Here is a 25,825-nt window from a genome sequence, read left to right on the forward strand (position 1 = left end):
CCGGCTGCACTCTACATTTTAAAAAATTTGCGTGAAATTCTCAACAATCCAATTAAAGTGGTGTCCTGTGACGGCCGCCCAGTCCAAATGACAAAAACAGTAACGAACAAAATGAAGAAAGAAAGGAAAAAATGCATTAGACCACCAAACCTCTGTTCCGTGTCAGACTCTCGGTCGGGGCATATTTTTTTCGGTATATCTGATAATATTTTGATAATCGGGATACACTTGCTTGCTTTTTTTAACCAAATCATCGGGAGGTGTGATTAACAATCAAGTAAGTGGATATAACGTAATGACATTCAACTTCAAAGTGATACACGGAAAGGATATTATTGCTTAATCCTGACTCATCGTCTATTCGTGAGTATTCTCGCAATCAGTGGGGGTGAAACTCATCATAGAAACAGGCAAAACATAAACATATTTCGCACGACACGCAGCATATGAACGAAACCTCGTTGCATTGACATGTTTTCGGGTACATTGTTCGTGGATTAATTTGGATGCGTACCAAACGTATAAAAACATATCTCAAAAGACTAGTGTAGATAACTGGTTATGGACCAACGCTTAAATTTTGGTAGCATCCGATCTAACCTGTAATTCTCTGCTCTGCTGTGATATCGCAAGATTCTGAAGTCGTGCGACGAAATTATTTACATGTCAGAAAAAGTAGTTCTCCACGCGGCTGACAAATAAAACTTTATGTCGCTAACATCATTTCCAAGGCGCAGGTCGGTTGAGCATCATCATCCAAGAAAAGTACTACCTAGAGCATCACGTATAACGATGAAAATAACTGTCAATACATTACACGTACTTATTCATTATTAATCACATCTCCCGATGTTTTCCTTTAAAAAAAGGAAAGTCAGGTATTCTCATTATCAGAATGTTATCAGATACATCGAAAAAAAAGTATCTTAAGATCTTGAACGTTAATGATTTGGGACTCAATATTATATTAATAAAAAACTTTGTTTTACACGCTCTTTCGAAGTACACCATTGAAAACACATTTCGTCGTCAACTTTGACCCCGATTTTTTTCAAAAAGTAGGGAATATCTAGCAAAACGCAGAAACACATCTCGCTCTATTTTCAACACAGAACATCAAAATCAGTGATCCACATGTGAAACGCTCCCCTTGTTAGTGCTCTCTGTTTCACATCATAAGGTGTGTTGTGGAGTAATGATGTAGAAGAAGATGCAAATGTAGACAGAGAAATTGAGAGGAAGATCAATCAATAACTAAAGCTATGGGCGACATGTCGTAAAATGATGCAATTCTTTTTCGAATTCTGCTTGATTTACAGCTGCAGGATTGAGCAGAAACCGTTCGCAATCAGGCCGCAGCTACGTTCTGCTGCCAAGCAGTTCTTTTGAGACAATACTGCATTGTGCTCACGTTCCGGAAACTGCCTATCTATTGGCGGTAGTAACACTAACGAGCGAGTGCCCTAAATCTCTGCCGCCGGTAGCAATTACGGCCGCTCCGCCGGTACTGTTACCTGAGAGCGGCTAGGCCCCGGCTGGCTCTGCCTTCCACGTACTGGAAAGCGTCAATTATAGCTCCTCTGCCGGTATTCCTGATGAATAATGGCTGGGATGCGGTGCAGTGCATTGCATAGCTCCCAGCCATATGGATCGTGTTAACGTGACGCGCCTTGCGAATGCTGAAAGCCAGCGCAGCGGCAACGAGGATTAAATAGCGGCTCACGTCCGCTGGAACAAACTCATATGTGCGATATATCTTCTAGAGAGGTTTATAATTTGTCAGGGTACCACTAAATTAAGGTAAGGTCATTGAAGCAAGGAGTATCGGGAAGTTCATCAGTTTGGAGTTACGCTCCCCTTATTGAAATCTCATTAAGGGATGAAGCATCGATTATATTAGATTACATTTGGTAACAGATGGCCTGACTGTATAAATTGAAGGTACCTTCCTGGCTACTGAAACACCAACGTGAGACTTATACGGACTGAATTCACTCGAAATACGAGGGCTATTTTTTCTTTTTTCTTTTTTTCAGAGCCCGATCGGGGACGTAATAGAAACCACACTTCTAAACGACATTTATTTACACCTTCCACCTACTTCTCTACATGGTCGCCACTCCGTCTTAGACACCTGTCGTAGTGTTGTATCCACTTTCCAACACCCCCGCCATACGAGGTCGCTGCCTGTGCTTTACACAAATTTACTAGGCTGAATAAATAATAAATTAAAAAACAACCAATCCAAGGTTACAAAGTCAGCCTAAACCAGTATCTACTTGTGGTGAAAGAAAAGAAGTGCGCAGAAAAAGCACATGAATTCATTGCTGTTAATAGAAAGGCCAAACAAAAAAGTTTAAAAGTAATATTAAGGAACAACTAAAGAATAACCATTTACTTTTGACAGAATCTGAAAAGAAATATTTTACATTCTTGAATGTAAAGGCACCACACATAAGAGCATATCAAAAAATGCACAAAGAAGCTAATACAATATATCTCATGGTAAACTCTATAAATACCCCAGCACAGAGTAACAAGCTGACGAAAAATCATGCATATGATTCAGCATGTTCTATTTAAAAAAGCATGATACTAACTGAAGGTAAAAAACTCTCCCAAGTTGCTCAGGTCTTATCACCTGACGTTACCAAATTTTACTCAAACATACCCATGCATGAAACTGTAACAATAATCCAAAAGAGACATTTGATACGTAAGAAACTTGCATAAACAGAGATTATCGAATTTATGGAACCCGGCAACGAACCCTTAGTTACAACTACCTTACCTTTAATGGTAACATTTATTACCAATCAGCTGGCCTTGCAATGGGATTATGTACATCAATTACCACAGCTGACACACACACAAAGCACTTGGAATAACAATTATTGTGTAGCCAAGAACGTTGCCTAAAGAAAATTGAATTTTATAGGAGATATATAGGAGATGGCCTACAAGATTCAATTTTCTGTAGGCAAATAGATGACCCCCATGAACCGTGGACCTTGCCGTTGGTGGGCAGGCTTGCGTACCTCAGCGATTAAGATAGCCGTACCGTAGGTGCAACTACAACGGAGGAGTATCTGTTGAGAGGCCAGACAAACGTGTGGTTGCTGAAGAGGGGCAGCAGCCTTTTCACTGGTTGCAGGGGCAACAGTCTGGATGATTGACTGGTCTGGCCTTGAAATATTAACGAAATCGGCCTTGCTGTGCTGTTACTGCGAACGGCTGAAAGCAAGGGGAAACTACAGCCGTAGTTTTTCCCGAGGGCATGGAGTTACACTTTATGGTTAAATGGTGATGGTGTCCTCTTGAGAAAAATATTCCGAAGGTAAAATAGTCCCTCATTCGGATCCCCGGGCGGGGACTACTCAGAAGGACGTCGTTATCGGGAGAAACAAAACTGGCGTTCTACGGAACGGAGCATGGAGTGTCAGGTCCCTTAATCGGGCAGGTATGTCAGAAAATTTAGAAAGGGAAGTGGATAATTTTGACATAGTGGGAATCAGTGAAGTTCGGTGGCAGAAGGAACAAGACTTCTGGTCAGGCTAATACAGAGTTATAAATACAAAATCAAATAGAGATAATGCAGGAGAAGCAAAAAACCGTGGGTAAGCTACTGCGAACTGGATAGTGAACGCATTACTGTAGCCAAGGTAGACACGAAGCCCACGCCTACCACAACAGTACAAGTTTATATAACAACTAGCTGCGTGGATAACGAACAGATTGAAGAGATGTATGATGAGATAAAAGAAATCATTCGGATAGTGTAGTGAGACGAATGTTTAATAGTCACTGGGGACTACAATTCTACAGTAGGAATAGGAAGGGAAGGAAAAGTAGTAGGTGAATATGGAAGGGAGGTAAGAAATGAAAGAGGTAGAATTCTGGAGCATAACTTCATCATAGCTAAACTTTGTTTAAGAATCAGGAAATAAGGTTGTATACATGAAAGAAGCCTGGAGGCACTGGAACGTTTCAGATAGATTATATAATGGTAAGACAGAGATTTAGCAACCAGTTTTTAAATTGTAGGACATTTACTGGTGCAGATGTGGATGCTGACCACAATCTCTTGGTTATGAACTGTAGATTAAAACTCAAGAAACTGCAGAAAGGTGGGAATTTAAGGAGATGGGACCTGTATAAACTGAAAGAACCTTGTAAAGAGTTTCAGAGAGAGCGTTAGGGAACGACTGACAATAACAGGCGAAAGGAATGCAGTAGAAAAAGAGTGGGTACCTTTTAGAGATGAAATATTGAAGGCATCAGAGGATCAAGTAGGTAAAAACACGAGGGCTAGTAGAAATCCTAAGGTAGCAGAAGAGATATTGAATTTGATTTATGAAAGGAGAAAATATAAAAATGCAGTAAATGAAACAGGGAAAACGGAATACAAGCGTCTCAAAAGTGACATCTACAGGAAGTGCAAAATGGCTAAGCAGGGATGACTACAAGACAAATATAAGAAAGAGGCATATATCACTAGGGGTAAGATGGATGATGCCTACAGGAAAATTAAAGATACCTTTGGGGAAAAGAGAACCGCTTGTATGAATATTAGGAGCTCAGATTGAAAACCAGTTCCACGCAAAGAAGGGAAAGCAGAAAGGTGGAAGGAGTATACAGAAGGCCTATACAAGGGCGATGTTCCTGAGAGTCATAATATGGAAATGGAAGAGGACGTTGGTGAAGAAATGGGAGATTACTGCATGAAGAATTTGACAGAGCACTGGAAGACCTAAGTCGAAACGAAGAGTAGACAACATTCCATTAGAGCTACTAATAGCCTTGGCAGAGCCAGCCCTGACAAAACTACCATCTGGTGAGCAAGATGTATGAGACAGGCGAAATACTCTCAGACTTCAAGAAGCATACAATAATTCCAATCCCAAAGAGAGGTGTAAAAAGGTGTGAAAATTACCGAACTATCAGTTTAATAAGTCACGGTTGTAAAATACTGGCACGAATCCTTTAGAGACGAATGGAAAAACTGGTAGAAGCCAACCTTGCGGAAGATGAGGTTGGATTCCGCAGAAATGTTGGAACACGTGAGGCAGTACTGACCCTACGACTTGTCTTAGAAGATAGAATAAGGAAAGGTACACCTACCTTTCTATCATTTGTAGACTTAGAGTAAGCTTTTGACAACGTTAACTATAATACTCTCTTTCAGATTCTGAAGGCGACAGGGGTCAAATAATGGGAGCGAAAGGCTATTTACAATTTGTACAGAAACCAGATGGCAGTTATAAGGGTTGTAGTCTGTCCCCGATGTTATTCAATCTACACATTGAGCAATCAGTACAGGAAATAAAAGAAAAATTTGGAGTAGGACTTAATGTCCACGAAGCAGAAATAAAAACTTTGAGGTTTGGCCGATCGGTCTAAGGCGCTGCAGTCATGGACTGTGCGGCTGGTCCCGGCGGAGGTTCGAGTCCTCCCTCGGGCATGGGTATGTGTGTTTGTCCTTAGGATAATTTAGCTTAAGTCGTGTGTAAGCTTAGGGACTGATGACCTTCGCAGTTAAGTCCCATAAGATTTCCCACATTTTTTGAGGTTTGCCGATGACGTTGTATTTCTGTCAGAGACAGCAATGGACCTGGAAGAGCAGTTGAACGGAATGGACAGTGTCTTGAAAAGAGGCCATAATGCGAACATCAACAACAGCAAAACGAGGATAATGGAAAGTAGTGTAATTAAATCAGGTGGTGCTGAGGTAATTATATTAGGAAATTGGACAAAGTAGTAGATGAGTTTTGCTATTTGGGGAGCCAAATAACTGACGATTCTCGAAGTACAGAGGATATATAATGTAGACTGGCAACGGCAAGAAAAGAGTTTCTGAGGAAGAGAAATTTGTTAACATCAAGTATAGATTTAAATGTCAGGAAGTCTTTTCTGAAAGTATTTGTAAGGAGTGTAGCCATGTATGGAGGTGAAACGTGGACGATAAACAGTTTACACAAGAAGAGAATAGAAATTTTAGAAATGTGGTGCTACAGAAGAATGCTGAAGATTAGATGGGTATATCACGTACCTAATGAGGAGATACTGAATAGAACTTGGGAGAAGAGGAATTTGTGACACAACTAGCCTACAAGAAGGGATCGATTCGTAGGACATCAAGGAGTCGCCAGTTTAGTATTGGAGGGCAGCATGGAGGGTAAAAGTCGTAGGGGGAGACCAAGATATTAATACAATAAGCAGATTCAGAAGTATGCATGGTGCAGTAGTTACTTGTAAATGAAGAAGCTTGCACATGATAAAGTAGCATGGAGAGCTACATCAAACCAGTCTCGCTACTGATGACCACAACAACAACAAGTAGATGACACATAGTTGTTTCTGAAAGGGAATGCCAAAGACATTTTAGACATTCTAAACTGTTTCAGTTATTTATTTGAGAAAATTATACATACAGTGGTATATAAACAAGGCAAAAGAGGTCATTTTTCAACCTAGATATTACAAAATACAACAACACATGTACATTTAAAATTTATAGCAAAAATTCAATGACAGACATCTCAACACCAGCAAGCTCATGTCACTCATATATCTATCAGCAGACAGCATAAAGGTCAACGGCTTGTAGGACAACTAAAATACCTTTGAAACAAGGCAACATGCAACAAGAAATGTAGTGAAACGGATTGCAGTTGTCAATTATCATACTGCATCCGTGGTTAACAGATTGCAGTTGCCAATGATTATACTGCTTCCTTGGTTGACAAGTCCTAGACAAAGTAACGTAAACGCAAACACGATGTGGACCAGAAGAAATAGAAGAAAATGTATATGTCATCCCATACAATGCCAATATATCACAGAAGATTATAAATTCTTCCAAATCTCAAAAAGTAAAACTTGGGTTTTCTACACCTAATCAACAACAATAAAAAGTTATATATATATAAAGTGGAATCCTGGCCCAAACTCGGTCTCTGAAATGAAGAAATCAACGTACCAAACATGCTCCATGTTCTACCGAGGTCAAACAGGCCGAAATTTCAACACCGGATACACAGATAAGATTAGAAAGCACACGAACAACAGAAACACCACATCAGCAATAGCCCCACGTATACTGAATACAGGACGCCCATTTGGAAAGGAGAGCAAAATAAAGCACTCCAGCGACTACGTAAAGGATATAAAATGGATTTGTTAGAACTGCATTTATATTCACATTACAGAAGATATGAAGATGTTAACGAAAAACTTGAAAGTGAATCAGTAAATTTCCTTAGATGTTTCGACAGTATCCTGAAATAAAAATAGTAACAAGTAGAAAGAGAATCATTGCAAAACCCACTAAAGCGCCTAAGAAACTTGTATATGCATTAATATTCAAGTGCAGAGAAATGTAAATAGACAGAATACAGCGATGCGGTCTGGCGCCATTGTTAGATCTGTCATTGATGCTACAATGGCAGGTTACCAAGATGTAAGTGAGTTTGAATGTGGTGTTATAGTCGGCGCACGAGCGATGGGACGCAGCATATCCCAGGCAGCGACCCTCCCTGAGTATCAGGAATCCAATTTAACATCAAACCTCCGGCATCTCTGCAGCCGGTAAAAGATGCTGTAGGGACGGGAGCAATGACGACTGTAGAGAATCGTTCAATGTGAGAGAAGGGCAACCCTTCTGCAAATTACTGCAGATTTCAGTGTTGGGCCATCAACAAGTATCAGCATGCGAATCATTCAACGGAACATGGTCGATATGAGCTTTCGGAGTGGAAGGCCTCGCATGGGCCCATCAGCACCGACTGTTGATGACTAGAAACATGTTGTCTGGTCGGACGAGTCTCGTTTCAAATTGTATCCAGCGGATAGACATGTACGGGTATGGAGACAATCTCATGAATCCATGGACCCTGAATGTCAGCATGGGACTGTTCAAGCTGGTGTAGGCTCTGTAATGGTGTGGAGCGTGTGCTGTTGGAGTGAAATGAGACGCCTAACACATCTAGATACGACTCTGACAAGCGTCATATACTTCAGCATCCTATCTGATCACTTGAATCCATTCATCTCCATTGTGCTTTACGACGGGCTTTGACAATTCCAGCAGGACAATGCGACCCTCACACGTCCGTAATTGTGGCAAGGTGGCTCCAGGAACACTCTCTGAGTTTAAACACTTCCGATGCCCATCAGACTCCCCTGACATGATAATTATTGAGCATATCTGGAATGCCTTGCAATGTGCTTCTCAGAAGAGATTTTCACCCCCTCGTATTCTTACAGATTCTTGGCACCAGTTCCCTCTAGCACTACTTAGTCGAGCCCATCCCGACTCGTGTTGCGGCTCTTGTGCGTCCTCGCAGGGCTGCTACGCGATATTAAGCAGGTGTAGTTATAAATAAATTAAAAGACTCTTAAGATAAGAAACCTGTGTACAAAAGCATATCATACTCTGTAGATGACCTGGAACTTCATCTCTGTCGACTCATCATCATCATCATCATTTATGACTGATTATGCCTTTCAGCGTTCAGTCTGGAGCATAGTCCCCCTTATAAAACTCCTCCATGATCCCCTATTCAGTGCTAACATTGGTGCCTCTTCGGATGTTAAACCTATTACTTCAAAATCATTCTTAACCGAATCCAGGTACCTTCTCCTTGGTCTGCCCCGACTCCTTCTACCCCCTACTGCTTAAACCATGAGTCTCTTGGGTAACCTTGCTTCTCCCATGCGTGTAACATGACCCCGCCATCTAAGCCTGTTCGCCCTGACTGCTACATCTATAGAGTTCATTCCCAGTTTTTCTTTGATTTCCTCATTGTGGACACCCTCCTGCCATTGTTCCCATCTACTAGTACCTGCAATCATCCTAGCTACTTTCATATCCGTAACCTCAACCTTATTGATAAGGTAACCTGAATCCACCCAGCTTTCGCTCCCATACAACAAAGTTGGTTCAAATCAAATGGCTCTGAGCACTATGGGACTCAACATCTGAGGTCATAAGTCCCCTAGAACTTAGAACTACTTAAACCTAACTAACCTAAGGACAGCACACATACCCATGCCCGAGGCAGGATTCGAACCTGCGACCGTAGCAGTCCCGCGGTTCCGGACTGCAGCGCCAGAACCGCTAGACCACCGCGGCCGGCTACAAAGTTGGTCGAAAGATTGAACAGTGCACAGATAACTTAGTCTTGGCACTGACTTCCTCCTTGCAGAAGAGAGTAGATCGTAGCTGAGCACTCACTGCATTAGCTTTGCTACACCTCGCTTCCAGTTCTTTCACTATGTTGCCATCCTGTGAGAATATGCATCCCAAGTACTTGAAACAGTCCACCTGTTCTAACTTTGTTCCTCCTATTTGGCACTCAATCCGTTTATATCTCTTTCCCACTGACATTACTTTCGTTTTGGAGATGCTAATCTTCATACCATAGTTCTTACATTTCTGATCTAGTTCTGAAATATTACTTTGCAAACTTTCAATCGAATCTGCCATCACAACCAAGTCATTCGCATATGCAAGACTGCTTATTTTGTGTTCACATATCTTAATCTCACCCAGCCAGTCTACTGTTTTCAACATATGATCCATAAATAATATGAACAACAGTGGAGACAGGTTGCAGCCTTGTCTTACCCCTGAAACTACTCTGAACCATGAACTCAATTTACCGTCATCTCTAACTGCTGCCTGACTATCCATGTAAAGTCCTTTAATTGCTTTGCCTCCTATTCCATAACCTCGTAGAACAGACAATAACTTCATCCTGGGAACCCGGTCATATGCCTTTTCTAGATCTATAAAGCAAAGATACAATTCTCTGTTCCACTCATAACACTTCTCCATTATTTGCCGTAAGCTAAAGATCTGGTCCTGACAACCTCTAAGAGGTCTAAATCCACACTGATTTTCATCCAATTGATCCTCAACTAATACTCGCACTTTCCTTTCAACAATACCAGAGAAGATTTTACCCACAACGCTGATTAAAGAGATACCTCTGTAGTTGTTACAAACTTTTCTGTTTCCATGTTTAAAGATTGGTGTGCTTACTGCTTTTGTCCAGTCTGAAGGAACCTGTCCCGACTCCCAGGCCATTTCAATTATCCTGTGTAGCCATTTAAGACCTGACATTCCACTGTATTTGATGAGTTCCGACTTTATTTCATCCACCCCAGCTGCTTTATTGCACTGCAATCTATTGACCATTTTCTCCACTTCCTCAAATGTGATCCTATTTCCATCATCATTCCTATCCCATTGTACATCGAAATCTGACACATTACTGATCGTATTTTCACCTACAATGAGCAAGTCTTCAAAATATTCCCTCCATCTGCCCAATGAATCCACAGGATTCACCAGCAGTTTTCCTGACCTGTCCAAAATACTTGTCATTTCCTTCTTACCTCCCTTTCGAAGACTGCTAATTACACTCCAGAATGGTTTTCCAGCAGCTTGACCCAAAGTCTCCAACCTGTTTCCAAAGTCTTCCCAAGATTTCTTCTTCGATGCTCCGATTATCTGTTTGGCTTTGTTTCTTTCTTCAGCGTAACTTTCTCTGTCTACCTGAGTTCTAGTATGTAGACATTTTTGATACGCCTTCTTTTTCCTTTTACAGGCTGCCTTGACTGTGTCATTCCACCAAGCTGTTTGCTTGGTTCAAATGGCTCTGAGCACTATGGGACTTAACTACTGTGGTCATCAGTCCCCTAGAACTACTTAAACCTAACTAACCTAAGGACATCACACACATCCATAACCCAAGGCAGGATTCGAACCTGCGACCGTAGCAGTCGCGCGGTTCCGGACTGAGCGCCTAGAACCGCTAGACCACCGCGGCCGGCTGTTTGCTTCATCCTATCTTTACACACTACTGTTCCAAGACATTATTTAGCCACTTCTAGTACTGTGTCCCTGCACCTTGTCCATTCCTTTTCCAATGACTGTAATTGACTACATTCAACCAACTGGTACCTTTCTGAGATCACTGTTATGTACTTGTGCCTGATTTCCTTATCTTGAAGTTTCTCCACTCTTATCCTCCTACATATGGACCTGACCTCCTGCACTTTCGGCCTCACAATACCAATTTCACTGCAGATTAAATAATGATCAGTGTCATCAAAGAAACCCCTGAATACACGTGTGTCCCTCACGTGCCTTCCTGAATTCCTGGTCTGTTATTATATAGTCAATGACAGATCTGGTTTCCCTGCCTTCCCAAGTATACCTGTGAATGTTCTTATGTTTAAAAAAGGAGTTTGTGATTACTAAGCCCATACTGGCACAGATATCCAAGAGTTGTTTCCCGTTCCTGTTGGCCTCCATATCCTCTCCAAATTTACCCATAACGTTTTCATATCCTTCTGTTCGATCTCCAATCCTGGCATTAAAATCACCCATGAGCAGAACACTGTCCTTGTCCTTTAACAACTACATCACTGAGTGCATCGTGAAAATTACCAATCTTATCTTGATCTGTCCCTTCACAATGCGAATATACTGACACAATCCTAATTTTCTTGCTAGACACTGTCAAATCTGTCCACATCAGTCGTTCGTTTACATACCTTATTGCAACTACGCTGGGTTCCATTTCTTTCCTGATGTAAAGCCCTACACCCCATTGTGCTATTCCTGCTTTGACTCCTGACAAGTAGATCTTGTATTTTCCCACTTCCTCTTCTTTCTCACCCCTTACCCGAATGTGACTAATAGCTAAAACGTCCAGCCCCATCTTACTTGCAGCCTCTGCCAGCTCTACCTTCTTCCCAGAGTAGCCCCCATTGATATTAATAGCTCCCCATCTCATTACCATTTGTCGTATCTTAGGAGTCCCTGGTTTGTCAGTTAGAGGTGGGACTCCGTCACCTCCAAAGCTCCGAGGCAGTTTGCTCTGATTGTTGCCAGCATCATATTTAAAGTACCAGGGAAGCAGGTTGCTAGCCTTACTTGCCCCGAGTCCCATTGAGTTTTACCCCTAACGGTTGAGGGACTAACCGGTGGATTTGGTAGTTTTTGCCGTGTGAGCACAAAGGTGACCACGACTCAGAATATGTCGGAGATGCCCAGCCTTATTCCAAAGTAACTGGTATCCAGACTGTCGGGACCACTTAATTGGCCACTCATAGGTTGCCCGTGGTTCATGAACTAGGACATGACTACAGGAACCCACACCGTGAACCACTGCCTCTAAAAATAACTTCGTAAGTCTTTGTTTATGTAAATTATAAAATTCCAAATTTCTCCTCTAAATACAAAAAAACCCGATTTTTTGTACGCTGTAAAGTCAGCAAAAGAAAACAGAACGTCACACTTTAAAACGTTACATAAAAACGGCATAGTGAACAGAGAGAAAGCACTTGAAAATCGTTATCGCCTCACGAGGCTTGTCGTGTAAAGTATGAATAAAAAATCCTGACTCGTCGCAGAAACGTTATTTTTAAACAAACACTTGTTTTCACAGTGGCAAGCTTCCACAAAATCATCTATAATGCACAAGATTTTTGCATCTGGCAGCCCTAGTCGTACCGTTGTTGACGCGTGGCACGTAGTGCGGGAAGTGGGAAGTGACGAGCCGTATCACGGCGCCTGCGGACAGCTGCCACTCCCTGGCCAGGTGTGTCCGCGCTCGCGCACGCGCGCGTGCTCGCAGGCTGCGACGTGACAGCCGCGTAGCGTGCAGATCGTGACTGGCAGCTCGCGCCCGGTTCAATTACCGCGGACGCTCCCCCACAGTCGCTGCAGGCGCCGGCCGCCTCCACCTGCTCCGTTCACGCTCAGGACAGCTTGTCTACTCTCTCAGCGAACTCGTTCCGTGCTGTGGGAATGCCCCGTCGTGAAACCGCGGTAGGAGAAGAAATTTCGGGAATGTGCAAAGGAATCTTTATATCTACTTACTACGTCGTAGCTCCTTGTTTGAAATCTATGTGACCTTAAATACTCCGGAGGATCCATGGATACAAAACTTGAATGACAATGAAAAATAGATCCTGAGGGAAAGTGACTATTTTTTAACACAGTGTGCAAACTGTCTCGGAGAACTCCACAGCCGGAATTTTTAGTGTCATTCAGTCGAGTATCAGAGCTGCATTAAACAACTTTTCGAGCCGGAATTTTTAGTGTCATTCAGTCGAGTATCAGAGCTGCATTAAACAACTTTTCGAAAGTCTCCTACTCGCCATCGTCAGGCACACTGTAGGATTCCAGTCTCCGTAGTCATTTTGAGTGTATACCCTGAGGAAAGCCACCGCAACTCATCCAAACGTCGGTTACTTTGTAGTTTAGATTTTAAATATTTTGTGAGATGTCGTGGCACTTTATCCATAAGGATTTTAATTGGCCCCTGGCCTGAGGAAGGCTGCTGCAACACGGCCGATACGTCTGTTATTTTAATATTTTACGGTTTAAGTATTTTATTATATTATGAGGCAATACCTGCAGAAGAAATTCGGTGATATTGACACAGACCGCGGAAGCTTACGTATTTATGTCTCATAGATTCTGGCCCGTTGAAATGGTTCAAATGGCTCTGAGCACTATGGGATTTAACATCTGAGCTCATCAGTCCCCCAGAACTTAGAACTACTTAAACCTAACTAACCTAAAGACATCACACACATCCATGCCCGAGGCAGGATTCGAACCTGCGGCCGTAGCGGTCACGCGGTTCCAGACTGAAGCGCCTAGAACCGCTCGGCCACAGCAGTCGGCTTCTGGCGCGTATTTACGTTTGAAGAAAAGGGGAGGAATGTAATACTCTGGGACCCAGAGGTCGGGTTCTGGTGCTTCTTGTCAATTTTGTCTGTAGGTGATGCGTTATGACAGAAGGATATGGGGCAGTACGCTGAAAGAGGTTGTGGAAATATTGGTAAAGAAAGATGATTTCAACTGGGATCACATTTTCAAATCTAAGTTCTGCAAGAGATGCTACGTGAACGGAAATTCTATAATACCACTTCCAATTTATATCTGCTCAAAACAGTGGTTAGAATGGATGGACACGCTCAAGAAATTCCTCCTGCAGTGGCCGAAATACGCTTTTCCGGAGACGCGTGAGTGACCCTATCAATGATCTTTCGACAGAAAGTATGGTCCAGAATCTAAAAATTTTGCACCCAACTTGGCACTTCGTCCAAAAACGAGTAGGATATGAAACGCAACACCGCTTCCAAGCAACGCTGTGACTCGAATGTCAACACAGGAATATTTGGTTGTGATGCTTAACTCATTTCTCACTACAGCCAACAACAGGTCAGTGATCTTTAAATAAGGCCCTTTTGAGCGACGAGGAAACCGTTTTCTTTGATGCTCAGCCCAGGAAAGCAGTCCACTACATTTGTAATCGTTTACAGAAGGCAAGTTACTGTTGGAAACATTATGGCAAGAATGCCACTTACATTAATAATAGATCCGCGACAAAGCCCTGAGAATAACGTCATCTAAGTTGCCGCCATGTTATTATCGTCTGTCATGGGCTACTGGTGGTAGTCAGTTTTCTACCACTAAAGCCTCTACTTCTCATTATATAGCTCCTCAACTGTCGCCTGGAAGATAAGTGTACCACGTTTCAGTTCTTCAGCCAAGGGAAAATTGTTATCCGCGTTGAAATCAGCCGCTCTGACCTTTCGGAGTCTACCTGAAATGTTCACTTAACAGTAAAAAGTCACTTTACAAAAAGGCAGAAAATTCAAACCATTGGGAGCAGCAGCAAAGTACTGCACCACGGCGATACCTCAGACAGATTACGTCAGTTATGATATGGAATATGCAAGATATTCGGTGCTTATTCTGTACTCGGCTGTGCTAAAGATTGCTTCCTTGAATGCCAGAGGGCGTTTCATAACTTTGATCTGACCGAATGTTGAAATCGTAGCAACACACCTGGATACCAATGCTGCCATTTGAACACTCAACCCTATGTATCTGGCACTGAACTTTATTAACAGTCTTTTTAGTACTACCGATTTCGGAATATGTATCAAACCTAAAATAGCAAGACATACATAGAAATATGTAAAAATTGATCACTTGTGTTCAAAAAAATGGCTCTGAGCACTATGGGACTTAACATCTCTGGTCATCGGTCCCCTAGAACTTAGAACTACTTAAACCTAACTAACCTAAGGACATCACACACATCCATGCCCGAGGCAGGATTCGAACCTGCGACCGTAGCAGTCGCGCGGTTCCGGACTGAGCGCCTAGAACCGCGAGACCACCGCGGCCGGCGATCACTTGTGTGGAGATGGCTTTTATGCAGATGGTATATAAAACAATACGAAAAGATCAATTATTGATCACATTTCATATCATTCATAAGTATGAAACTCCTTACAATATATATCCTATCTGCACTGTTGCACATACACAGAAAACCGATGCCTTAGAGCACGCCATTTTGCAGTCACTGATACAACTGATCATCATGTATGTATACAGCTGCCACGGGGTAAGAACCAGAGAGGTTTGTTACGAAAAACAGTCTGAGGCAGAGATGTAGCTCATTTGATTCGTATTCAGAGTTGTTACACATTTCATATAATTATCTGCTAGAATGGATAATTACAGGAGAAAAAAAATTATCGTAGAATGGCAGGTCAATTGCAAAAACTGAAACCTGGCGTTGGCCAGGTTTTTATTTATTCTAATCTTCTGTTAGTCCATCTCGTCCTCCCTCCTGTCTGCCTATCTCCTCTTTCCCTCTCTCTCTCTGTCCGTCACCTTTAGCCCCCTCTTTCTGTCCAGCTCATCCTTCCCCTCTCTCCACCTCCTCCTCCTTCCCTCTCCGTCCACCCATGCTCGCTCTTTATCCACCTCTCTTCTTACTGTCCTTCTCCTATGTCCCTGTCCATCACCTCCATGCCTCCCTCTCCCTTCTTACTTTGTCCACCTCCTACACCTCAGACTGTTGGTCCACGTCGTCCTGCTCCTCTGTCCAACTCCTCCACCCCTCACTCTCTGTCCATTTACTCCTGCTGCTTTGTCCATCTTCTCTTCCTCCTACCGTCAGTCTACTTCTCCCCCCACTTCCCGTCTTACCCTCAATTTCATCTCCCACCCTAATTTCATCTCCTCCTCTCCCCTCTAATAGCAACTCCGACTCCCCTCTATGTGAGACTCGTCCTCCCCTTCTTTCTGCCCATTTCCTTTTCCCTCCTCTCTCTGTCCACCTCATCCTCCCCTTCTTCCTGTTCATCTCTTTCTCTCCTCTCTTTTCATCCATCTCCTCCTCTTTCCATATCCTGTCGATTACATCCTACTCTTCTATCGGTTCATCGCCTCCTACGCCATCTATCTGTTGGTCTCTTAATCTACACGTCTCTGTCCGTGGTTCTTACCCTTACAGTATTTCTTCCTACACTCCTGGAAATGGAAAAAAGAACACATTGACACCGGTGTGTCAGACCCACCATACTTGCTCCGGACAGTGTGAGAGGGCTGTACAAGCAATGATCACACGCACGGCACAGCGGACACACCAGGAACCGCGGTGTTGGCCGTCGAATGGCGCTAGCTGCGCAGCATTTGTGCACCGCCGCCGTCAGTGTCAGCCAGTTTGCCGTGGCATACGGAGCTCCATCGCAGTCTTTAACACTGGTAGCATGCCGCGACAGCGTGGACGTGAACCGTATGTGCAGTTGACGGACTTTGAGCGAGGGCGTATAGTGGGCATGCGGGAGGCCGGGTGGACGTACCGCCGAATTGCTCAACACGTGGGGCGTGAGGTCTCCACAGTACATCGATGTTGTCGCCAGTGGTCGGCGGAAGGTGCACGCGCCCGTCGACCTGGGACCGGACCGCAGCGACGCATGGATGCACGCCAAGACCGTAGGATCCTACGCAGTGCCGTAGGAGACCGCACCGCCACTTCCCAGCAAATTAGGGACACTGTTGCTCCTGGGGTATCGGCGAGGACCATTCGCAACCGTCTCCATGAAGCTGGGCTACGGTCCCGCACACCGTTAGGCCGTCTTCCGCTCACGCCCCAACATCGTGCAGCCCGCCTCCAGTGGTGTCGCGACAGGCGTGAATGGAGGGACGAATGGAGACGTGTCGTGTTCAGCGATGAGAGTCGCTTCTGCCTTGGTGCCAATGATGGTCGTATGCGTGTTTGGCGCCGTGCAGGTGAGCGCCACAATCAGGACTTCATACGACCGAGGCACACAGGGCCAACACCCGGCATCATGGTGTGGGGAGCAATCTCCTACACTGGCCGTACACCACTGGTGATCGTCGAGGGGACACTGAATAGTGCACGGTACATCCAAACCGTCATCGAACCCATCGTTCTACCATTCCTAGACCGGCAAGGGAACTTGCTGTTCCAACAGGACAATGCACGTCCGCATGTATCCCGTGCCACCCAACGTGCTCTAGAAGGTGTAAGTCAACTACCCTGGCCAGCAAGATCTCCGGATCTGTCCCCCATTGAGCATGTTTGGGACTGGATGAAGAGTCGTCTCACGCGGTCTGCACGTCCAGCACGAACGCTGGTCCAACTGAGGCGCCAGGTGGAAATGGCATGGCAAGCCGTTCCACAGGACTACATCCAGCATCTCTACGATCGTCTCCATGGGAGAATAGCAGCCTGCATTGCTGCGAAAGGTGGATATACACTGTACTAGTGCCGACATTGTGCATGCTCTGTTGCCTGTGTCTATGTGCCTGTGGTTCTGTCAGTGTGATCATGTGATGTATCTGACCCCAGGAATGTGTCAATAAAGTTTCCCCTTCCTGGGACAATGAATTCACGGTGTTCTTATTTCAATTTCCAGGAGTGTAGATTGCTAATAGTACGTATACCAACTTTGACTGAAATCGTTCAAGTGCTTTAGGATGAGCTTTTTACGCATGTGTTTGCTCTCATACGCCAATGTTAAATATATTTCACTCGTATTTAACATGTTTTATGTGTGTTTTTACACATATTTCGTGAATATGTCTAGCGAATGTCGCCATCCAGTTCTATTTTCACGCAGCTTATTGTCTATTACGTCGTATCTCCTGAACTACGAGCTGTAGTATGATATAATTTGGCAAGTACATTCAGTAGTTTACGTGCTCACTGTCTGTGAAATGTGTTCTAAATAGAGCTATTAATCAAGAAGTAATAAATTAAAACGTCATGCCATATGCAACATTTGCTCATGCATCCAGTATTTATGACGTCACATCTCCGAACTATGCATAATAAAATGACACATTTTTCTAGATACATTCAGCGGCTTATGTGACTGCTGTCTGCGAAATGCGAATGGACTTAGTAACAAAGAACTAATAACTTAAAGCGTCAGCATCATGCAGTTTTTCACATATCTGAGTCATAACTGCTGAATTATGTGTCATACGATGATATATTTTTGTAGGTACATCCAATGGCAAATGTCGATAATGTCTGCGAAATGTGTTGTGAATAAAGTAGTAGTAACGAAGTAACAAACTTAAATGTCTTGCATGATGCGGTAGTTTTTTTATGCGCTCAGGGTTTATGACGTAGTAGCCCGTGAAGTGTCGCATAACGATGTAATTCTTCTAGTACATTTAGTGGTATATGTGAATACTGTCTGCAAAATCTGTCACGATTACAGTTGGTGTTAAAAGCTAATAAATTAAAACGGCATGCTTCAAGTGGCAGTTTTATACCACGAACAGCGAAAATATAGTGACAGATTATTGTTTTTCATCATTTTGTGGTTATTGTCAGCGAGAAGAAATTTCCTAAAGATTAGAAATTATGTGTAAGTTTATTGTAAGCCTGTAAGTGCTCTCATTCTCAAATGCCCGGATAACTAAAAGATGGTTATTCTCACATCATTGGCTAACTGCTTGTCCACAGCCACCCTTTTGATGGATGTGGTTCTTACAAGGGTAGCGAGTATTTCGACACAGTAAAAGATATGTTTATCACATTTGGTTGAAATCGGTCCACTGGTTTAGGAGGATACGCAGAACACGTATAAGTAAGTACGTACAGTTTTACAATTTGTATGGATATGGATATGTTGGTTCTCGCACAATTCAAAGATGTCTCCAGTTCGGAGGGCCTGGTTATGTTACGCTTTTACTGTGTTATATTGTTGCCCTCGGTTTATGCCTCCAGTCTTTGATTAGGACTTTTGCCTTTGTTATGTCATATTCATGTATCATGAGTTTGACAGTTCTGGCACTTAATGTTAATTATAAATACGGATTCCAACGCGGCACTTGGTGAGGTATCTGATGTGATGCTTCGACACTGATATTTACAGACCGTTCAACTGTTTCCTTCGTGTTACTATTTCCTCTACTGATCTTATAAATTTCATTGTCTTCACTGCGCAAAAATAAAAAAATGTATTAGTTTCTCGAAACACTGTAATTGTCTCCCTCTGTGGGCAGTAAGGGGACGTTGTACATGAAATTCGTTGACATTTGCAATTTTCTGTTTTCTACTCCATACTTTACTTTGGACTTTCCTGAACATTTTGGTGTATGATACATTCAAATCAGACAATTGTGAGACCTTCAAATAATATTTTGAATGTTGACGTGTGACTGTCAAATTTCGCGGTTACGCATATACTACCACAATTGAGCAGTCATATCCTGGGAACTACACAGTCTAAAAGGTTGTGAATTGATTTGTTTTATGCCTACTGATACGTTTCAGAGGTTGGAATTACGAATAAACAAATCAGTCCTTTGTTTCTGATACTATTTTTCGTTGAAAGTAGTGTGCTTATCGCCTATTTTTGTAGTAAGCTTTTTATTGCTTATTGTACGTAAATAAAATTGCTAATCGTGAAAGTAACTTCAAGAAACGCATATTTACGGGTAACTCTAAAGTTAGCATTGCCTGATGCTGTAATAGTTTTTGTGGTGGAAACTATGAAAGACTTAATGTTCTGGAGAAGTTTGGGGTAAGTTTTGGACAGAACACAGCTAAAGCACTGAGGGAACAGGATGTGCTTCGTGTACGTGAAGCAGAGTTAGTTGCTCGGCAAACGACAAAAGAAGCAAGAAAGAAAAGGAGGAGGCAAGCACTGGGCTGTTGTGACACTGAAGAAGACACAGACTATGGGATAGGGCAATTCTAGTGCATAAAAGACGCAGAAATGTAAGGCAGTATAAGAATTTGTAATAAAAATGTTTTGAACCTCAATATCTCTGAACTATGTTGTTTTACAATAAATGACCCGTTTTCTAAAAAAGTACTGATGGTAGAGACATGAATTTTTTACAGCATGCCAAGTGTGAGAGTCAACACGTATGGAACTAGAATAATTAAAATATCCTGAGTTACTATGTTTTTATGTTCATTTATTTACAAAATACTGTCAACAAATTGAGTGTCCGAAAAAAAAGGTAGCATGCCCCGCACTAAAATTTTAGTAATAATTTAGTTCAGTGTAACTGGAAAGGTGCAGTCAATAATTATGGAAAATTGTACGTTGGTGTCTTAAAAAGTTTCCAAGATAATGAGTCACAAAATTCGATAATTTAACATTGGCGGCATTGGACATACAATGTCCCCTTCAGTTTGAAATTTATCTCAGTAATGCCTACTAGTTTCCTGTGCAATGGTACAGGAGCGTGGTGCCCTGCGACGTCACCCTTGGCCCAGGCGAGGTTTCAAACAGCAAGGTGTCTTCACATGCGAGAAAGGCCATAGCTTAGCTCAAGTGTGGTGTAAGGTGGGTTAATGATGTCACGTTGGCACCAATTTTCAACACAAATCTGCCTGATGCCATCGATGAAGTGCCACACTATGAGAACTCCAACACTCCCTCTCTTACCAACATTTCACCTCTTATTTTGACGCCTCTGCGATGGAGGTCGAAACCACGACACTCAGCGTTTAAATCACGTGAATTTCATTGAAGTGGAGGAGAAAAATGTTTAAGACGCCCCCACTTCGAATCGACATGAAAATACCTCAGAAAATGACATAGAGGACGTCAGTAAAGCCACCCCATCGATTTCGCGGTCGAAAACGACAGTTCGCATTGTGATGAACAACAGGACGCTGTTCTTGACAACGCTCGACACTGTTGACATCCCCCAGACGGTTCAACCCTACTCCTTGGGTATGGTGGGGCTACAGCCTACTGAACGGGCTTTGACTCCTTAGGAGTGTAGTGTGACCTCAATTTTTGCTCTGGTGTATAAGGTGGAACCACTGGGGACTGTTTAAAATCATTCAATGAAATCTGAACGCAACCCGAAGCAGAAAGGCGTGTTTATTTTTCTTCAGCCCACTTGTTTCACATCCTCCTGTGGAACGATCCTTTAGGAGTGCAGGTACCGTCAATAAAACACCATATGACCTCCCTAGCATCCCTAGTAATCTAAGGAATCTCCCTTGTGGTTCCACCAAATACATCAGAGCAAAAACTGCTGTTGTAGTAAACCCCAAAGGGGCTAGATCACGCTCTACGACGCTGCAGCCCCACGATGCATCGATGAATCGTACGGAGGCATCAGTGTAGAACGTTGTCAAGAACGCACTGCGAACTGTCGTTCTCGACCGCGCAACGTGTGAGAATCAACGTCCCAAGGGAACAGTTGGTTTCACTGACACCTTTTATGCCACCTGCGATTCTGGGCGGCGGCGGCTGTGTCTCTGAAATACTTTCTTCGGGCACTCATAAGAAAGCAATGTGATTTCAACTCTGGCTGCCACGGTTCATAGCTCCATCGCAGCGGCGTCATAAGAAGGCGTGAAATGTGGGTAAGTGGCGTGTGATGACCTTCGTGTCGTGTGACACGTCCATGATGGCGTTTGGCAGAATTGTGAAGAATTTGGTGCTAACTCAACTTACAGCCCAGATGAACAGTGCTGTGCCCTGTTTTTCGCATTTGCTGTTTGAAACGTCGCCAAGCCCGAAGGTAACGTCGGAGGACGTAGCGCTTTTGCACCATAACAGAGAAAGGTCGTGTCTACCTTTGAGCCAAAATTTCAAACTTATGCCTTGCAGTGGGAGATATTTTAGCGAGGTTTCGAGAAACGAATACGTCTTTTTTCGCAGTGTTTTTTCATTGCTTTCCAAAGACAGTTCCAAATGATGTACCAAATGGGTATTGTTTCGTGGTGTAAAAACATCCTGATGTTATTTTATTGTATTTCCTCCTTAATTCCCGTAATGTTATATGCTTACCTATACTTGTTACCAAAGCATCGAACATCACTGCCCTCTCTGGTTCTCTTGAGAAAGGATAGGCCGCCATTCCTTGATAATCATTAATGCATCTCACTGTAAGTGTCTCCAGCAGAGTTCAAGCCATTATAAAGGTGAAGGGTGATCACAACCCATATGAATGTCTACTACTAGGTGTTCAGGTACTTTTGATTAGATAATGTCCTTCCTTAGCTTATGACTTTTCTCCTGATGCCGAAAATTATAGGTGTCGTAATAGTAGAAATTTCAAAATTTGTATCAATTTGTCCAAAGAATGACTGTTAAAAATTATCTGCAGGGAAGAAACAAGAATGAGAAATTCTGACATACATGATACTAAGGCCTTGCGGCCGAAATATATTCCATTATACGCTTTGACGTTGTAGAAAACGTCATATTGCAACGTCCTGGCCATTGCTGCAGGTTCAGGCATGCTACGTTTTATTCTGTTCGTAACTTTGATTTTCCATTCTACGATATAACACGGAAGAATTTTATCGAAACTGCAAAATTTTTGTTTTGGTTGTTTAAGACTCCTTGTGGTACCGATATCAGTACTGTGAGATTTTCTCTACACTTGTCGTCAAGAAGCCCATCACCCTCTCTGCCTCGACCATCTAATGCCGTATGAGTAGTTACGACTTCTAGGACTTAAGTCAGTTCGGTTAGGCAGTGGAGCTATCGTAACGAGCGACATACCAATACCGTTAGCGGATACGATCACAAGCTCCATTCGTTCTGCATGGAGCTGTTCCTTTCGTATTAATCACACGAAAAAAAAAATTGTTACCTCTACTTCTCTGTAAATGTTACCTTTAATTCTAGGAAGAAATCTGTTGTTCTTTTTTTTTTTTAATCAGTCTTTGCTCTTTGATAGCTTTGATGTCGCAGCATCCTTTTCTTGCGCCACCCTCATCACACAGTAGTACTCTTTGTTGGCGTATTCCAGTCTCTGAATCCCCTACTTTTTTACCCTGTATGCGCCATACCATGAAAACTATTTCCTTATGACTTAACACATGTCCTACCAAAATCTTACCGAGGTTTCCCATATGTTTCTCTCTTCGCCAGTCTGCAGAGAAATTTCCCATTTCTTACACCAGTCCCTCTAATTTTCAACTTCCTTCTACAAGGACATATCTCAAACGCTTCCACGTTTTCCCGCAGTCTATGATTCGCTTCCATACAACGCTGTGCTCCAGATCTGCATCCTCAAAAATTTATTCCTCAAAGCCTAAGCCTGATAATAATAGTCTTCCATTACCTCTTTCATCACCGCTCGGGGTAGCCATGCGGTCTGAGGCATCTTGTCACGGTTCGCGTGGCTTCCCCCGTCGGAGGTTCGAGTCCTCCCTCGGGCATTGATGTGTGTGTTGTCCTTAGTGTAAGTTAGTTTAAGTTATATTAAGTAGTGCGTAAGACTAGGTACCGATGACTTCAGCAGCTTCGTCCCATAGTCCTTACCACAAATTTTCAATTTACCTCTTTCATCGCTAATTTTATTTCTGCCTGTTCTATCAACTTTTGTCTTTCTTCAGGTTGTCCTCCATCCACTTTCACTGCTCATTTAATTCTTTATTCCAATCATTAGGTCCTCCAATCATTTTCACGTTCACTTAGGGTAACATAAATAAAAGGGTATCATTAATAAAATTTCACTGCTTTTTTCTAGTCCTGAACATTTCTTTTGGTTCCGTCCTTGCTTTTTCGGTGTGTAGACTGAACAGTAGGGGGAAAGGCTGCATTCCTCTCCTGTATCGTTTTTAATCAGAGCACTATGTTCTCTTATTGTTTCCTTCGTGGTTTCACGCTTATTGTATATTTCACGACTTACGCTAGCACGTATACCGATTTTTCTGAGAATTTCGAACATATTACACCACATTGCATTCTCTAACACTTTTCCTATGTTTACATATCCTGTGAATGAGTCTTGATATTTTTAAATTCTTTTTCCACTAAAACAGTGCCACCTCACAACTTCCTCTCTAGTGCTTTTACCTTTCCTAAAGCTAAGCTGATCAGTTGATCACCAACTAACAGATCCTCTTTCTTTTCAATTCTACTGTATTATATTCCCTTTCAGAAACTGAGATGCATGAGCTATTAAGTTGATTGCGCGAAAATTCTTGCACGTGTCTGCCCTTGCTATCTTAGGGACTGTCTGCACAACTCTTTTCCGATGGTCTGAAGGAACTTTTTGCTACTCTCATACACTCTGTACACCAAGATTGATTGCCGATTGGTTTCCGAAGGAATGTTACTATGTTTGACTCTAATATGGGACCCCCTAATTCACCTATATATACTCCTGATTCTAATGGTACGATGCCACCAAACAGTTCCATCCCTTCATAGAGGCCTTCAATGTGCTGGTTCCACATATTATTTTTCTCCTCTGCGTTCAACGGCGGAGTCCCTCTTTGACTCTTAAATGTTGACGCCTACTATGTCTTAACTGTGCTGACCAATTTGACTTCTCTGTATGGGCTGTTTCAGAAGGAACAGTAAAATTTTAGAAGATGGTAGCAGACACTAATTCGAATGAAGCATTCTATACAAGTGTTACACACCAATAAACTAAGGGAACAGAAGAGAACGACACTGCTCAAACGCATGGGAGTACTAAAACAAGGCAGCCGCTAGACGTAACCATTCCATCAGGATTTTGAACATGGTTGCGCTGCAGCAACTGTGCATGTAAGATCTTCAATGCATTCGAAAAAACAGCCAACCACTTGCATAATACAGGTTCATTAAACATTGACCATGGTTTCGACGGTTCTTCTCAAAGGGTAGAACGTAAAATCCACATCCCACTTTGAATAAAGCTACTGTGATTTTAAGTCCTACGTCTTCTGAAGAAGACGGTTTTAAAACCGTCCAAACCATGGTCAAGGTTTAATAAACCTTTATTTTCTTACTGCTTGGCTGTTATTTTGAATAGACTGAAACATTTCAACAGGGTTAGTCGGTCACCAAGGGTACATCATCAACAATTTTGTGTAGGAGTGTGAGCGAGCTCAGCGGAAAATTACTACACGACTGCAGGCAGACCAACCTGCCTCTGTTACCCTCATAACATAATGTATGAAACGCTACGGAGCACGCTGTAATGCATATTAGGGGTTTGATGTAGCAGTTAAGACACTGAAACAGATAGATTAATCAAATGTAGCAGAGAAGACCGCTGACACCTTGTTAAGAGAGGAACCTATTCGGTCATGACGAGGCTGTACTTCACGCCATAAATGCCCCACTTCGTTAGCTTAGAGTCGATCAGTAGGATCGATGGCGTTAATGTCCGCGCTCGATTCTCTGATTATTGCATTGTAACATCTTGCGTATGAGATTATTCCAGTACCGTACTCTTGCTATCTTATGAGATGACCACTGATTCGTAGACTTGGATGATGACAGCCATCAGTGTCAGTCACCATTGATAGGTGGTTCAGGGGCATACAAACACCTTTCCAATCAGGGTCACAAACTGCTATAAACTCCAGTGTCACCTGGGGCAGACGGTCTACCGAACAGGGGACGAGGTTCAGAAGTCAACACGAACTCAAAGCAGCCGAAGTCGTGATTTTTCTGATGAGACCACGCGGATAGTGATCTAGGCGGCTGAGAGTAATGCCAGAACGCCATGTGAGACACAATACATACGCGC

This window comes from Schistocerca serialis, chromosome 2, assembly GCF_023864345.2.
Source record: "Schistocerca serialis cubense isolate TAMUIC-IGC-003099 chromosome 2, iqSchSeri2.2, whole genome shotgun sequence".
In the NCBI taxonomy this organism is placed as follows: Eukaryota; Metazoa; Arthropoda; class Insecta; order Orthoptera; family Acrididae; genus Schistocerca; species Schistocerca serialis.